Source organism: Triturus cristatus, chromosome 12, assembly GCF_964204655.1.
Source record: "Triturus cristatus chromosome 12, aTriCri1.1, whole genome shotgun sequence".
Taxonomy (NCBI): domain Eukaryota; kingdom Metazoa; phylum Chordata; class Amphibia; order Caudata; family Salamandridae; genus Triturus; species Triturus cristatus.
In genome coordinates this window covers 216,778,951-216,794,108 of record NC_140595.1, presented here as the reverse complement: position 1 = coordinate 216,794,108, position 15,158 = coordinate 216,778,951, and the positions used below count along the sequence as shown (strand labels likewise).

General features: G+C 45.2%; 15 non-coding genes across 15 annotated transcripts; all 15 read left to right on the top strand.

The window, feature by feature from the left end:
- Positions 1-816: 816 nt before the first annotated feature.
- On the top strand, positions 817-931 carry LOC146773300 (U5 spliceosomal RNA). Its single transcript, XR_014974103.1, has one exon. It is a non-coding gene; the product is annotated as a U5 spliceosomal RNA (small nuclear RNA).
- An 888-nt stretch (positions 932-1,819) lies between these two features.
- Positions 1,820-1,934, top strand: LOC146773299 (U5 spliceosomal RNA). The gene has a single exon (XR_014974092.1). It is a non-coding gene; the product is annotated as a U5 spliceosomal RNA (small nuclear RNA).
- Positions 1,935-2,810: 876 nt separating this feature from the next.
- On the top strand, positions 2,811-2,925 carry LOC146773298 (U5 spliceosomal RNA). Its single transcript, XR_014974081.1, has one exon. It is a non-coding gene; the product is annotated as a U5 spliceosomal RNA (small nuclear RNA).
- An 889-nt stretch (positions 2,926-3,814) lies between these two features.
- On the top strand, positions 3,815-3,929 carry LOC146773297 (U5 spliceosomal RNA). Its single transcript, XR_014974070.1, has one exon. It is a non-coding gene; the product is annotated as a U5 spliceosomal RNA (small nuclear RNA).
- Positions 3,930-4,817: 888 nt separating this feature from the next.
- On the top strand, positions 4,818-4,932 carry LOC146773296 (U5 spliceosomal RNA). Its single transcript, XR_014974059.1, has one exon. It is a non-coding gene; the product is annotated as a U5 spliceosomal RNA (small nuclear RNA).
- An 876-nt stretch (positions 4,933-5,808) lies between these two features.
- On the top strand, positions 5,809-5,923 carry LOC146773295 (U5 spliceosomal RNA). The gene has a single exon (XR_014974499.1). It is a non-coding gene; the product is annotated as a U5 spliceosomal RNA (small nuclear RNA).
- Positions 5,924-6,811: 888 nt separating this feature from the next.
- Positions 6,812-6,926, top strand: LOC146773294 (U5 spliceosomal RNA). The gene has a single exon (XR_014974048.1). It is a non-coding gene; the product is annotated as a U5 spliceosomal RNA (small nuclear RNA).
- An 888-nt stretch (positions 6,927-7,814) lies between these two features.
- LOC146773293 (U5 spliceosomal RNA) lies at positions 7,815-7,929 on the top strand. Its single transcript, XR_014974037.1, has one exon. It is a non-coding gene; the product is annotated as a U5 spliceosomal RNA (small nuclear RNA).
- An 889-nt stretch (positions 7,930-8,818) lies between these two features.
- LOC146773292 (U5 spliceosomal RNA) lies at positions 8,819-8,933 on the top strand. Its single transcript, XR_014973950.1, has one exon. It is a non-coding gene; the product is annotated as a U5 spliceosomal RNA (small nuclear RNA).
- Positions 8,934-9,821: 888 nt separating this feature from the next.
- On the top strand, positions 9,822-9,936 carry LOC146773291 (U5 spliceosomal RNA). The gene has a single exon (XR_014974501.1). It is a non-coding gene; the product is annotated as a U5 spliceosomal RNA (small nuclear RNA).
- An 888-nt stretch (positions 9,937-10,824) lies between these two features.
- LOC146773290 (U5 spliceosomal RNA) lies at positions 10,825-10,939 on the top strand. The gene has a single exon (XR_014974655.1). It is a non-coding gene; the product is annotated as a U5 spliceosomal RNA (small nuclear RNA).
- Positions 10,940-11,828: 889 nt separating this feature from the next.
- On the top strand, positions 11,829-11,943 carry LOC146773289 (U5 spliceosomal RNA). Its single transcript, XR_014974026.1, has one exon. It is a non-coding gene; the product is annotated as a U5 spliceosomal RNA (small nuclear RNA).
- An 889-nt stretch (positions 11,944-12,832) lies between these two features.
- LOC146773288 (U5 spliceosomal RNA) lies at positions 12,833-12,947 on the top strand. Its single transcript, XR_014974014.1, has one exon. It is a non-coding gene; the product is annotated as a U5 spliceosomal RNA (small nuclear RNA).
- An 888-nt stretch (positions 12,948-13,835) lies between these two features.
- On the top strand, positions 13,836-13,950 carry LOC146773287 (U5 spliceosomal RNA). The gene has a single exon (XR_014974729.1). It is a non-coding gene; the product is annotated as a U5 spliceosomal RNA (small nuclear RNA).
- Positions 13,951-14,826: 876 nt separating this feature from the next.
- LOC146773286 (U5 spliceosomal RNA) lies at positions 14,827-14,941 on the top strand. The gene has a single exon (XR_014974003.1). It is a non-coding gene; the product is annotated as a U5 spliceosomal RNA (small nuclear RNA).
- The last annotated feature ends 217 nt before the right edge of the window (positions 14,942-15,158 follow it).

Here is a 15,158-nt window from a genome sequence, read left to right as displayed (position 1 = left end):
GACATGAGTTTGGTGTTTTATTCCTGAGCTCTCTGCTTGCTCATTTGCATAAACAGAGTGCAGGAGAGGTGCCTCATGGGAAAGAGCTTGTGCAGTGCATGAGATTGCTTTTCTTGACTGACTTGAAACTTCACGATCGCAGGCAGTATATTTTCTTATCTCCCAAAGATCCTGCTGCCAGATCCCAGAGGTCACCCTCCTTTTTAAAGGTGGGACCAAGACTCATGCTGTGCTTTTCATAGGGCTTGCCCGTTATTTGTGTCCGTTTAGAGGTGCCCTGAGAGGTCACCAATCCTGAGTCAGCTTCCTCTCAGGTAGACTTGAAGGGGCACGTCAGACTTGTTTCATGTGTCTCCAGCCTAGACAGATATATCCTTCTATATTCAGGTTTAATGAAAGTACGTGTGAAAAAGGCACATACGGTGCATGGCTATGTGTAGAGCGCAGTGGTGGCTCTGAGCATATCGATTGGAGGGATGGTGTTGAAAGCGTAAAATGGCTAGGGGACAAAAGGCCTACAGTGCCACTTAACTAAAAGCCTGATTCACATTTCCTTTTCCCCTTCCCCAGCAGCCCCGACAACTCCTAATGAGCTGAGGTTAGTACAAAAGAAATTTGCATATTCCCAGACATACACATGTGAACAGTCCACTTTTTTGTACCTTGAGCAGAGACTTTGAAAAGTTGGCCTGTTTTGCCCACCGGCCTGGTTCTCGCCCTCTTTCTTAGAGCCTGAAAATACCTTTCAGGTCCTCACCCTCGCAATGACAGGGTCTTTGATGTGGCGCCACTTACCCTAGAGAGCTATATTGTCACTTACTCTGGTTTCTCTTCAAAACGAAAAAATCTTTCGCCTTTTACTAAAGATTTCCGTGGAGAGGAACATTTAAGAGTTTATTCAATTTTTTTAAGCCTTGCCACAGGTGAGGCTGTTTATCATTTGTTTGAAATAAAAACATTAGAAGTTGGGGAATATCCAGCAATTGTCTGCTGCATTTTTGGGGGACATGAGTTTGGTGTTTTATTCCTGAGCTCTCTGCTTGCTCATTTGCATAAACAGAGTGCAGGAGAGGTGCCTCATGGGAAAGAGCTTGTGCAGTGCATGAGATTGCTTTTCTTGACTGACTTGAAACTTCACGATCGCAGGCAGTATATTTTCTTATCTCCCAAAGATCCTGCTGCCAGATCCCAGAGGTCACCCTCCTTTTTAAAGGTGGGACCAAGACTCATGCTGTGCTTTTCATAGGGCTTGCCCGTTATTTGTGCCTGTTAGAGGTGCCCTGAGAGGTCGCCAATCCTGAGTCAGCTTCCTCTCAGGTAGACTTGAAGGGGCACGTCAGACTTGTTTCACGTGTCTCCAGCCTAGACAGATATATCCTTCTATATTCAGGTTTAATGAAAGTACGTGTGAAAAAGGCACATACGGTGCATGGCTATGTGTAGAGCACAGTGGTGGCTCTGAGCATATCGATTGGAGGGATGGTGTTGAAAGCGTAAAATGGCTAGGGGACAAAAGGCCTACAGTGCCACTTAACTAAAAGCCTGATTCACATTTCCTGTTCCCCTTCCCCAGCAGCCCCGACAACTCCTAATGAGCTGAGGTGAGTACAAAAGAAATTTGCATATTCCCAGACATACACATGTGAACAGTCCACCTTTTTGTACCTTGAGCAGAGACTTTGAAATGTTGGCCTGTTTTGCCCACCGGCCTGGCTCTCGCCCTCTTTCTTAGAGCCTGAAAATACCTTTCAGGTCCTCACCCTCGCAATGACAGGGTCTTTGATGTGCCGCCACTTACCCTAGAGAGCTATATTGTCACTTACTCTGGTTTCTCTTCAAAACGAAAAAATCTTTCGCCTTTTACTAAAGATTTCCGTGGAGAGGAACATTTAAGAGTTTATTCAATTTTTTTAAGCCTTGCCACAGGTGAGGCTGTTTATCATTTGTTTAAAAGAAAAGCATTACAAGTTGGGGAATATCCAGCAATTGTCTGCTGCTTTTTTGGGGGACATGAGTTTGGTGTTTTATTCCTGAGCTCTCTGCTTGCTCATTTGCATAAACAGAGTGCAGGAGAGGTGCCTCATGGGAAAGAGCTTGTGCAGTGCATGAGATTGCTTTTCTTGACTGACTTGAAACTTCACGATCGCAGGCAGTATATTTTCTTATCTCCCAAAGATCCTGCTGCCAGATCCCAGAGGTCACCCTCCTTTTTAAAGGTGGGACCAAGACTCATGCTGTGCTTTTCATAGGGCTTGCCCGTTATTTGTGCCCGTGAGAGGTCACCAATCCTGAGTCAGCTTCCTCTCAGGTAGACTTGAAGGGGCACGTCAGACTTGTTTCATGTGTCTCCAGCCAAGACAGATATATCCTTCTATATTCAGGTTTAATGAAAGTACGTGTGAAAAAGGCACATACGGTGCATGGCTATGTGTAGAGCACAGTGGTGGCTCTGAGCATATCGATTGGAGGGATGGTGTTGAAAGCGTAAAATGGCTAGGGGACAAAAGGCCTACAGTGCCACTTAACTAAAAGCCTGATTCACATTTCCTGTTCCCCTTCCCCAGCAGCCCCGACAACTCCTAATGAGCTGAGGTGAGTACAAAAGAAATTTGCACATTCCCAGACATACACATGTGAACAGTCCACCTTTTTGTACCTTGAGCAGAGACTTTGAAATGTTGGCCTGTTTTGCCCACCGGCCTGGTTCTCGCCCTCTTTCTTAGAGCCTGAAAATACCTTTCAGGTCCTCACCCTCGCAATGACAGGGTCTTTGATGTGCCGCCACTTACCCTAGAGAGCTATATTGTCACTTACTCTGGTTTCTCTTCAAAACGAAAAAATCTTTCGCCTTTTACTAAAGATTTCCGTGGAGAGGAACATTTAAGAGTTTATTCAATTTTTTTAAGCCTTGCCACAGGTGAGGCTGTTTATCATTTGTTTAAAAGAAAAGCATTACAAGTTGGGGAATATCCAGCAATTGTCTGCTGCTTTTTTGGGGGACATGAGTTTGGTGTTTTATTCCTGAGCTCTCTGCTTGCTCATTTGCATAAACAGAGTGCAGGAGAGGTGCCTCATGGGAAAGAGCTTGTGCAGTGCATGAGATTGCTTTTCTTGACTGACTTGAAACTTCACGATCGCAGGCAGTATATTTTCTTATCTCCCAAAGATCCTGCTGCCAGATCCCAGAGGTCACCCTCCTTTTTAAAGGTGGGACCAAGACTCATGCTGTGCTTTTCATAGGGCTTGCCCGTTATTTGTGTCCGTTTAGAGGTGCCCTGAGAGGTCACCAATCCTGAGTCAGCTTCCTCTCAGGTAGACTTGAAGGGGCACGTCAGACTTGTTTCATGTGTCTCCAGCCTAGACAGATATATCCTTCTATATTCAGGTTTAATGAAAGTACGTGTGAAAAAGGCACATACGGTGCATGGCTATGTGTAGAGCGCAGTGGTGGCTCTGAGCATATCGATTGGAGGGATGGTGTTGAAAGCGTAAAATGGCTAGGGGACAAAAGGCCTACAGTGCCACTTAACTAAAAGCCTGATTCACATTTCCTTTTCCCCTTCCCCAGCAGCCCCGACAACTCCTAATGAGCTGAGGTTAGTACAAAAGAAATTTGCATATTCCCAGACATACACATGTGAACAGTCCACTTTTTTGTACCTTGAGCAGAGACTTTGAAAAGTTGGCCTGTTTTGCCCACCGGCCTGGTTCTCGCCCTCTTTCTTAGAGCCTGAAAATACCTTTCAGGTCCTCACCCTCGCAATGACAGGGTCTTTGATGTGGCGCCACTTACCCTAGAGAGCTATATTGTCACTTACTCTGGTTTCTCTTCAAAACGAAAAAATCTTTCGCCTTTTACTAAAGATTTCCGTGGAGAGGAACATTTAAGAGTTTATTCAATTTTTTTAAGCCTTGCCACAGGTGAGGCTGTTTATCATTTGTTTGAAATAAAAACATTAGAAGTTGGGGAATATCCAGCAATTGTCTGCTGCATTTTTGGGGGACATGAGTTTGGTGTTTTATTCCTGAGCTCTCTGCTTGCTCATTTGCATAAACAGAGTGCAGGAGAGGTGCCTCATGGGAAAGAGCTTGTGCAGTGCATGAGATTGCTTTTCTTGACTGACTTGAAACTTCACGATCGCAGGCAGTATATTTTCTTATCTCCCAAAGATCCTGCTGCCAGATCCCAGAGGTCACCCTCCTTTTTAAAGGTGGGACCAAGACTCATGCTGTGCTTTTCATAGGGCTTGCCCGTTATTTGTGCCTGTTAGAGGTGCCCTGAGAGGTCGCCAATCCTGAGTCAGCTTCCTCTCAGGTAGACTTGAAGGGGCACGTCAGACTTGTTTCACGTGTCTCCAGCCTAGACAGATATATCCTTCTATATTCAGGTTTAATGAAAGTACGTGTGAAAAAGGCACATACGGTGCATGGCTATGTGTAGAGCACAGTGGTGGCTCTGAGCATATCGATTGGAGGGATGGTGTTGAAAGCGTAAAATGGCTAGGGGACAAAAGGCCTACAGTGCCACTTAACTAAAAGCCTGATTCACATTTCCTGTTCCCCTTCCCCAGCAGCCCCGACAACTCCTAATGAGCTGAGGTGAGTACAAAAGAAATTTGCATATTCCCAGACATACACATGTGAACAGTCCACCTTTTTGTACCTTGAGCAGAGACTTTGAAATGTTGGCCTGTTTTGCCCACCGGCCTGGCTCTCGCCCTCTTTCTTAGAGCCTGAAAATACCTTTCAGGTCCTCACCCTCGCAATGACAGGGTCTTTGATGTGCCGCCACTTACCCTAGAGAGCTATATTGTCACTTACTCTGGTTTCTCTTCAAAACGAAAAAATCTTTCGCCTTTTACTAAAGATTTCCGTGGAGAGGAACATTTAAGAGTTTATTCAATTTTTTTAAGCCTTGCCACAGGTGAGGCTGTTTATCATTTGTTTAAAAGAAAAGCATTACAAGTTGGGGAATATCCAGCAATTGTCTGCTGCTTTTTTGGGGGACATGAGTTTGGTGTTTTATTCCTGAGCTCTCTGCTTGCTCATTTGCATAAACAGAGTGCAGGAGAGGTGCCTCATGGGAAAGAGCTTGTGCAGTGCATGAGATTGCTTTTCTTGACTGACTTGAAACTTCACGATCGCAGGCAGTATATTTTCTTATCTCCCAAAGATCCTGCTGCCAGATCCCAGAGGTCACCCTCCTTTTTAAAGGTGGGACCAAGACTCATGCTGTGCTTTTCATAGGGCTTGCCCGTTATTTGTGCCCGTGAGAGGTCACCAATCCTGAGTCAGCTTCCTCTCAGGTAGACTTGAAGGGGCACGTCAGACTTGTTTCATGTGTCTCCAGCCAAGACAGATATATCCTTCTATATTCAGGTTTAATGAAAGTACGTGTGAAAAAGGCACATACGGTGCATGGCTATGTGTAGAGCACAGTGGTGGCTCTGAGCATATCGATTGGAGGGATGGTGTTGAAAGCGTAAAATGGCTAGGGGACAAAAGGCCTACAGTGCCACTTAACTAAAAGCCTGATTCACATTTCCTGTTCCCCTTCCCCAGCAGCCCCGACAACTCCTAATGAGCTGAGGTGAGTACAAAAGAAATTTGCACATTCCCAGACATACACATGTGAACAGTCCACCTTTTTGTACCTTGAGCAGAGACTTTGAAATGTTGGCCTGTTTTGCCCACCGGCCTGGTTCTCGCCCTCTTTCTTAGAGCCTGAAAATACCTTTCAGGTCCTCACCCTCGCAATGACAGGGTCTTTGATGTGCCGCCACTTACCCTAGAGAGCTATATTGTCACTTACTCTGGTTTCTCTTCAAAACGAAAAAATCTTTCGCCTTTTAATAAAGATTTCCGTGGAGAGGAACATTTAAGAGTTTATTCAATTTTTTTAAGCCTTGCCACAGGTGAGGCTGTTTATCATTTGTTTAAAAGAAAAGCATTACAAGTTGGGGAATATCCAGCAATTGTCTGCTGCTTTTTTGGGGGACATGAGTTTGGTGTTTTATTCCTGAGCTCTCTGCTTGCTCATTTGCATAAACAGAGTGCAGGAGAGGTGCCTCATGGGAAAGAGCTTGTGCAGTGCATGAGATTGCTTTTCTTGACTGACTTGAAACTTCACGATCGCAGGCAGTATATTTTCTTATCTCCCAAAGATCCTGCTGCCAGATCCCAGAGGTCACCCTCCTTTTTAAAGGTGGGACCAAGACTCATGCTGTGCTTTTCATAGGGCTTGCCCGTTATTTGTGCCCGTTAGAGGTGCCCTGAGAGGTCGCCAATCCTGAGTCAGCTTCCTCTCAGGTAGACTTGAAGGGGCACGTCAGACTTGTTTCACGTGTCTCCAGTCTAGACAGATATATCCTTCTATATTCAGGTTTAATGAAAGTACGTGTGAAAAAGGCACATACGGTGCATGGCTATGTGTAGAGCACAGTGGTGGCTCTGAGCATATCGATTGGAGGGATGGTGTTGAAAGCGTAAAATGGCTAGGGGACAAAAGGCCTACAGTGCCACTTAACTAAAAGCCTGATTCACATTTCCTGTTCCCCTTCCCCAGCAGCCCCGACAACTCCTAATGAGCTGAGGTGAGTACAAAAGAAATTTGCATATTCCCAGACATACACATGTGAACAGTCCACCTTTTTGTACCTTGAGCAGAGACTTTGAAATGTTGGCCTGTTTTGCCCACCGGCCTGGTTCTCGCCCTCTTTCTTAGAGCCTGAAAATACCTTTCAGGTCCTCACCCTCGCAATGACAGGGTCTTTGATGTGCCGCCACTTACCCTAGAGAGCTATATTGTCACTTACTCTGGTTTCTCTTCAAAACGAAAAAATCTTTCGCCTTTTACTAAAGATTTCCGTGGAGAGGAACATTTAAGAGTTTATTCAATTTTTTTAAGCCTTGCCACAGGTGAGGCTGTTTATCATTTGTTTAAAAGAAAAGCATTACAAGTTGGGGAATATCCAGCAATTGTCTGCTGCTTTTTTGGGGGACATGAGTTTGGTGTTTTATTCCTGAGCTCTCTGCTTGCTCATTTGCATAAACAGAGTGCAGGAGAGGTGCCTCATGGGAAAGAGCTTGTGCAGTGCATGAGATTGCTTTTCTTGACTGACTTGAAACTTCACGATCGCAGGCAGTATATTTTCTTATCTCCCAAAGATCCTGCTGCCAGATCCCAGAGGTCACCCTCCTTTTTAAAGGTGGGACCAAGACTCATGCTGTGCTTTTCATAGGGCTTGCCCGTTATTTGTGCCCGTTAGAGGTGCCCTGAGAGGTCGCCAATCCTGAGTCAGCTTCCTCTCAGGTAGACTTGAAGGGGCACGTCAGACTTGTTTCACGTGTCTCCAGCCTAGACAGATATATCCTTCTATATTCAGGTTTAATGAAAGTACGTGTGAAAAAGGCACATACGGTGCATGGCTATGTGTAGAGCGCAGTGGTGGCTCTGAGCATATCGATTGGAGGGATGGTGTTGAAAGCGTAAAATGGCTAGGGGACAAAAGGCCTACAGTGCCACTTAACTAAAAGCCTGATTCACATTTCCTGTTCCCCTTCCCCAGCAGCCCCGACAACTCCTAATGAGCTGAGGTGAGTACAAAAGAAATTTGCATATTCCCAGACATACACATGTGAACAGTCCACCTTTTTGTACCTTGAGCAGAGACTTTGAAATGTTGGCCTGTTTTGCCCACCGGCCTGGTTCTCGTTCTCTTTCTTAGAGCCTGAAAATACCTTTCAGGTCCTCACCCTCGCAATGACAGGGTCTTTGATGTGCCGCCACTTACCCTAGAGAGCTATATTGTCACTTACTCTGGTTTCTCTTCAAAACGAAAAAATCTTTCGCCTTTTACTAAAGATTTCCGTGGAGAGGAACATTTAAGAGTTTATTCAATTTTTTTAAGCCTTGCCACAGGTGAGGCTGTTTATCATTTGTTTAAAAGAAAAGCATTACAAGTTGGGGAATATCCAGCAATTGTCTGCTGCTTTTTTGGGGGACATGAGTTTGGTGTTTTATTCCTGAGCTCTCTGCTTGCTCATTTGCATAAACAGAGTGCAGGAGAGGTGCCTCATGGGAAAGAGCTTGTGCAGTGCATGAGATTGCTTTTCTTGACTGACTTGAAACTTCACGATTGCAGGCAGTATATTTTCTTATCTCCCAAAGATCCTGCTGCCAGATCCCAGAGGTCACCCTCCTTTTTAAAGGTGGGACCAAGACTCATGCTGTGCTTTTCATAGGGCTTGCCCGTTATTTGTGTCCGTTTAGAGGTGCCCTGAGAGGTCACCAATCCTGAGTCAGCTTCCTCTCAGGTAGACTTGAAGGGGCACGTCAGACTTGTTTCATGTGTCTCCAGCCTAGACAGATATATCCTTCTATATTCAGGTTTAATGAAAGTACGTGTGAAAAAGGCACATACGGTGCATGGCTATGTGTAGAGCGCAGTGGTGGCTCTGAGCATATCGATTGGAGGGATGGTGTTGAAAGCGTAAAATGGCTAGGGGACAAAAGGCCTACAGTGCCACTTAACTAAAAGCCTGATTCACATTTCCTTTTCCCCTTCCCCAGCAGCCCCGACAACTCCTAATGAGCTGAGGTTAGTACAAAAGAAATTTGCATATTCCCAGACATACACATGTGAACAGTCCACTTTTTTGTACCTTGAGCAGAGACTTTGAAAAGTTGGCCTGTTTTGCCCACCGGCCTGGTTCTCGCCCTCTTTCTTAGAGCCTGAAAATACCTTTCAGGTCCTCACCCTCGCAATGACAGGGTCTTTGATGTGGCGCCACTTACCCTAGAGAGCTATATTGTCACTTACTCTGGTTTCTCTTCAAAACGAAAAAATCTTTCGCCTTTTACTAAAGATTTCCGTGGAGAGGAACATTTAAGAGTTTATTCAATTATTTTAAGCCTTGCCACAGGTGAGGCTGTTTATCATTTGTTTGAAATAAAAACATTAGAAGTTGGGGAATATCCAGCAATTGTCTGCTGCATTTTTGGGGGACATGAGTTTGGTGTTTTATTCCTGAGCTCTCTGCTTGCTCATTTGCATAAACAGAGTGCAGGAGAGGTGCCTCATGGGAAAGAGCTTGTGCAGTGCATGAGATTGCTTTTCTTGACTGACTTGAAACTTCACGATCGCAGGCAGTATATTTTCTTATCTCCCAAAGATCCTGCTGCCAGATCCCAGAGGTCACCCTCCTTTTTAAAGGTGGGACCAAGACTCATGCTGTGCTTTTCATAGGGCTTGCCCGTTATTTGTGCCTGTTAGAGGTGCCCTGAGAGGTCGCCAATCCTGAGTCAGCTTCCTCTCAGGTAGACTTGAAGGGGCACGTCAGACTTGTTTCACGTGTCTCCAGCCTAGACAGATATATCCTTCTATATTCAGGTTTAATGAAAGTACGTGTGAAAAAGGCACATACGGTGCATGGCTATGTGTAGAGCACAGTGGTGGCTCTGAGCATATCGATTGGAGGGATGGTGTTGAAAGCGTAAAATGGCTAGGGGACAAAAGGCCTACAGTGCCACTTAACTAAAAGCCTGATTCACATTTCCTGTTCCCCTTCCCCAGCAGCCCCGACAACTCCTAATGAGCTGAGGTGAGTACAAAAGAAATTTGCATATTCCCAGACATACACATGTGAACAGTCCACCTTTTTGTACCTTGAGCAGAGACTCTGAAATGTTGGCCTGTTTTGCCCACCGGCCTGGTTCTCGCCCTCTTTCTTAGAGCCTGAAAATACCTTTCAGGTCCTCACCCTCGCAATGACAGGGTCTTTGATGTGCCGCCACTTACCCTAGAGAGCTATATTGTCACTTACTCTGGTTTCTTTTCAAAACGAAAAAATCTTTCGCCTTTTACTAAAGATTTCCGTGGCGAGGAACATTTAAGAGTTTATTCAATTTTTTTAAGCCTTGCCACAGGTGAGGCTGTTTATCATTTGTTTAAAAGAAAAGCATTACAAGTTGGGGAATATCCAGAAATTGTCTGCTGCTTTTTTGGGGGACATGAGTTTGGTGTTTTATTCCTGAGCTCTCTGCTTGCTCATTTGCATAAACAGAGTGCAGGAGAGGTGCCTCATGGGAAAGAGCTTGTGCAGTGCATGAGATTGCTTTTCTTGACTGACTTGAAACTTCACGATCGCAGGCAGTATATTTTCTTATCTCCCAAAGATCCTGCTGCCAGATCCCAGAGGTCACCCTCCTTTTTAAAGGTGGGACCAAGACTCATGCTGTGCTTTTCATAGGGCTTGCCCGTTATTTGTGCCCGTTATTTGTGCCCTGAGAGGTCGCCAATCCTGAGTCAGCTTCCTCTCAGGTAGACTTGAAGGGGCACGTCAGACTTGTTTCACGTGTCTCCAGCCTAGACAGATATATCCTTCTATATTCAGGTTTAATGAAAGTACGAGTGAAAAAGGCACATACGGTGCATGGCTATGTTTAGAGCACAGTGGTGGCTCTGAGCATATCGATTGGAGGGATGGTGTTGAAAGCGTAAAATGGCTAGGGGACAAAAGGCCTACAGTGCCACTTAACTAAAAGCCTGATTCACATTTCCTGTTCCCCTTCCCCAGCAGCCCCGACAACTCCTAATGAGCTGAGGTGAGTACAAAAGAAATTTGCATATTCCCAGACATACACATGTGAACAGTCCACCTTTTTGTACCTTGAGCAGAGACTTTGAAATGTTGGCCTGTTTTGCCCACCGGCCTGGTTCTCGCCCTCTTTCTTAGAGCCTGAAAATACCTTTCAGGTCCTCACCCTCGCAATGACAGGGTCTTTGATGTGCCGCCACTTACCCTAGAGAGCTATATTGTCACTTACTCTGGTTTCTCTTTAAAACGAAAAAATCTTTCGCCTTTTACTAAAGATTTCCTTGGAGAGGAACATTTAAGAGTTTATTCAATTTTTTTAAGCCTTGCCACAGGTGAGGCTGTTTATCATTTGTTTAAAAGAAAAGCATTACAAGTTGGGGAATATCCAGCAATTGTCTGCTGCTTTTTTGGGGGACATGAGTTTGGTGTTTTATTCCTGAGCTCTCTGCTTGCTCATTTGCATAAACAGAGTGCAGGAGAGGTGCCTCATGGGAAAGAGCTTGTGCAGTGCATGAGATTGCTTTTCTTGACTGACTTGAAACTTCACGATTGCAGGCAGTATATTTTCTTATCTCCCAAAGATCCTGCTGCCAGATCCCAGAGGTCACCCTCCTTTTTAAAGGTGGGACCAAGACTCATGCTGTGCTTTTCATAGGGCTTGCCCGTTATTTGTGTCCGTTTAGAGGTGCCCTGAGAGGTCACCAATCCTGAGTCAGCTTCCTCTCAGGTAGACTTGAAGGGGCACGTCAGACTTGTTTCATGTGTCTCCAGCCTAGACAGATATATCCTTCTATATTCAGGTTTAATGAAAGTACGTGTGAAAAAGGCACATACGGTGCATGGCTATGTGTAGAGCACAGTGGTGGCTCTGAGCATATCGATTGGAGGGATGGTGTTGAAAGCGTAAAATGGCTAGGGGACAAAAGGCCTACAGTGCCACCTAACTAAAAGCCTGATTCACATTTCCTGTTCCCCTTCCCCAGCAGCCCCGACAACTCCTAATGAGCTGAGGTGAGTACAAAAGAAATTTGCATATTCCCAGACATACACATGTGAACAGTCCACCTTTTTGTACCTTGAGCAGAGACTTTGAAATGTTGGCCTGTTTTGCCCACCGGCCTGGTTCTCGCCCTCTTTCTTAGAGCCTGAAAATACCTTTCAGGTCCTCACCCTCGCAATGACAGGGTCTTTGATGTGCCGCCACTTACCCTAGAGAGCTATATTGTCACTTACTCTGGTTTCTCTTCAAAACGAAAAAATCTTTCGCCTTTTACTAAAGATTTCCGTGGAGAGGAACATTTAAGAGTTTATTCAATTTTTTTAAGCCTTGCCACAGGTGAGGCTGTTTATCATTTGTTTAAAAGAAAAGCATTACAAGTTGGGGAATATCCAGAAATTGTCTGCTGCTTTTTTGGGGGACATGAGTTTGGTGTTTTATTCCTGAGCTCTCTGCTTGCTCATTTGCATAAACAGAGTGCAGGAGAGGTGCCTCATGGGAAAGAGCTTGTGCAGTGCATGAGATTGCTTTTCTTGACTGACTTGAAACTTCACGATCGCAGGCAGTATATTTTCTTATCTCCCAAAGATCCTGCTGCCAGATCCCAGAGGTCACCCTCCTTTTTAAAGGTGGGACCAAGACTCATGCTGTGCTTTTCATAGGGCTTGCCCGTTATTTGTGTCCGTTTAGAGGTGCCCTGAGAGGTCGCCAATCCTGAGTCAGCTTCCTCTCAGGTAGACTTGAAGGGGCACGTCAGACTTGTTTCACGTGTCTCCAGCCTAGACAGATATATCCTTCTATATTCAGGTTTAATGAAAGTACGTGTGAAAAAGGCACATACGGTGCATGGCTATGTGTAGAGCACAGTGGTGGCTCTGAGCATATCGATTGGAGGGATGGTGTTGAAAGCGTAAAATGGCTAGGGGACAAAAGGCCTACAGTGCCACTTAACTAAAAGCCTGATTCACATTTCCTGTTCCCCTTCCCCAGCAGCCCTGACAACTCCTAATGAGCTGAGGTGAGTACAAAAGAAATTTGCATATTCCCAGACATACACATGTGAACAGTCCACCTTTTTGTACCTTGAGCAGAGACTTTGAAATGTTGGCCTGTTTTGCCCACCGGCCTGGTTCTCGCCCTCTTTCTTAGAGCCTGAAAATACCTTTCAGGTCCTCACCCTCGCAATGACAGGGTCTTTGATGTGCCGCCACTTACCCTAGAGAGCTATATTGTCACTTACTCTGGTTTCTCTTCAAAACGAAAAAATCTTTCGCCTTTTACTAAAGATTTCCGTGGAGAGGAACATTTAAGAGTTTATTCAATTTTTTTAAGCCTTGCCACAGGTGAGGCTGTTTATCATTTGTTTAAAAGAAAAGCATTACAAGTTGGGGAATATCCAGCAATTGTCTGCTGCTTTTTTGGGGGACATGAGTTTGGTGTTTTATTCCTGAGCTCTCTGCTTGCTCATTTGCATAAACAGAGTGCAGGAGAGGTGCCTCATGGGAAAGAGCTTGTGCAGTGCATGAGATTGCTTTTCTTGACTGACTTGAAACTTCACGATCGCAGGCAGTATATTTTCTAATCTCCCAAAGATCCTGCTGCCAGATCCCAGAGGTCACCCTCCTTTTTAAAGGTGGGACCAAGACTCATGCTGTGCTTTTCATAGGGCTTGCCCATTATTTGTGCCTGTTAGAGGTGCCCTGAGAGGTCGCCAATCCTGAGTCAGCTTCCTCTCAGGTAGACTTGAAGGGGCACGTCAGACTTGTTTCATGTGTCTCCAGCCTAGACAGATATATCCTTCTATATTCAGGTTTAATGAAAGTACGTGTGAAAAAGGCACATACGGTGCATGGCTATGTGTAGAGCACAGTGGTGGCTCTGAGCATATCGATTGGAGGGATGGTGTTGAAAGCGTAAAATGGCTAGGGGACAAAAGGCCTACAGTGCCACTTAACTAAAAGCCTGATTCACATTTCCTGTTCCCCTTCCCCAGCAGCCCCGACAACTCCTAATGAGCTGAGGTGAGTACAAAAGAAATTTGCATATTCCCAGACATACACATGTGAACAGTCCACCTTTTTGTACCTTGAGCAGAGACTCTGAAATGTTGGCCTGTTTTGCCCACCGGCCTGGTTCTCGCCCTCTTTCTTAGAGCCTGAAAATACCTTTCAGGTCCTCACCCTCGCAATGACAGGGTCTTTGATGTGGCGCCACTTACCCTAGAGAGCTATATTGTCACTTATTCTGGTTTTTCTTCAAAACGAAAAAATCTTTCGCCTTTTACTAAAGATTTCCGTGGCGAGGAACATTTAAGAGTTTATTCAATTTTTTTAAGCCTCGCCACAGGTGAGGCTGTTTATCATTTGTTTAAAAGAAAAGTATTAGAAGTTGGGGAATATCCAGCAATTGTCTGCTGCTTTTTTGGGGGACATGAGTTTGGTGTTTTATTCCTGAGCTCTCTGCTTGCTCATTTGCATAAACAGAGTGCAGGAGAGGTGCCTCATGGGAAAGAGCTTGTGCAGTGCATGAGATTGCTTTTCTTGACTGACTTCAAACTTCACGATCGCAGGCAGTATATTTTCTTATCTCCCAAAGATCCTGCTGCCAGATCCCAGAGGTCACCCTCCTTTTTAAAGGTGGGACCAAGACTCATGCTGTGCTTTTCATAGGGCTTGCCCGTTATTTGTGCCCGTGAGAGGTCACCAATCCTGAGTCAGCTTCCTCTCAGGTAGACTTGAAGGGGCACGTCAGACTTGTTTCATGTGTCTCCAGCCTAGACAGATATATCCTTCTATATTCAGGTTTAATGAAAGTACGTGTGAAAAAGGCACATACGGTGCATGGCTATGTGTAGAGCACAGTGGTGGCTCTGAGCATATCGATTGGAGGGATGGTGTTGAAAGCGTAAAATGGCTAGGGGACAAAAGGCCTACAGTGCCACTTAACTAAAAGCCTGATTCACATTTCCTGTTCCCCTTCCCCAGCAGCCCCGACAACTCCTAATGAGCTGAGGTGAGTACAAAAGAAATTTGCATATTCCCAGACATACACATGTGAACAGTCCACCTTTTTGTACCTTGAGCAGAGACTTTGAAATGTTGGCCTGTTTTGCCCACCGGCCTGGTTCTCGCCCTCTTTCTTAGAGCCTGAAAATACCTTTCAGGTCCTCACCCTCGCAATGACAGGGTCTTTGATGTGCCGCCACTTACCCTAGAGAGCTATATTGTCACTTACTCTGGTTTCTCTTCAAAACGAAAAAATCTTTCGCCTTTTACTAAAGATTTCCGTGGAGAGGAACATTTAAGAGTTTATTCAATTTTTTTAAGCCTTGCCACAGGTGAGGCTGTTTATCATTTGTTTAAAAGAAAAGCATTACAAGTTGGGGAATATCCAGCAATTGTCTGCTGCTTTTTTGGGGGACATGAGTTTGGTGTTTTATTCCTGAGCTCTCTGCTTGCTCATTTGCATAAACAGAGTGCAGGAGAGGTGCCTCATGGGAAAGAGCTTGTGCAGTGCATGAGATTGCTTTTCTTGACTGACTTGAAACTTCACGATCGCAGGC